The sequence below is a fragment of the Bison bison genome, unplaced genomic scaffold (assembly GCF_000754665.1).
Source record: "Bison bison bison isolate TAMUID 2011002044 unplaced genomic scaffold, Bison_UMD1.0 scf7180017864072, whole genome shotgun sequence".
Taxonomy (NCBI): Eukaryota; Metazoa; Chordata; class Mammalia; order Artiodactyla; family Bovidae; genus Bison; species Bison bison.
The window spans coordinates 3,519,019-3,519,519 of NW_011494644.1; the positions used below are offsets into that span (position 1 = coordinate 3,519,019).

The following is a 501-nucleotide window of genomic DNA, read 5'->3' on the forward strand; positions in this document are numbered from 1 at the left end:
CTGATGAAAGTGAAAGAGGAGAGTGAAAAAGTTGGCTTAAAGCTCAACATTCAGAAAATTAAGATCATGGCATCCGGTCCCACCACTTCATGGGAAGTAGATGGGGAAACAGTGGAAACAGTGTCACACTTTATTTTTCTGGGCTCCAAAATCACTACAGATGGTGACTGCAGCCATGAAATTAAAAGACACTTACTCCTTGGAAGGAAAGTTATGACCAATCTAGTTAGTATATTCAAAAGCAGAGACATTACTTTGCCAACAAAGGTTCATCTAGTCAAGGCTATGGTTTTTCCTGTGGTCATGTATGGATGTGAGAGTTGGACTGTGAAGAAAGCTGAGCGCAGAAGAATTGATGCTTTGGAACTGTGGTGTTGCAGAAGACTCTTGCTAGTCTCTTGGACTTCAAGGAGATCCAACCAGTCCATTCTGAAGGAGATCAGCCCTGGGATTTCTTTGGAAGGAATGATGCTAAAGCTGAAACTCCAGTACTTTGGACTG

At 42.3% G+C, this 501-nt stretch overlaps 1 protein-coding gene across 3 annotated transcripts in view; it reads left to right on the plus strand.

Moving 5' to 3' along the window:
• LYRM1 (LYR motif containing 1) overlaps nucleotides 1-501 on the plus strand; it is a 42,623-nt gene that overhangs the window by 36,325 nt on the left and 5,797 nt on the right. The window lies entirely within an intron of this gene.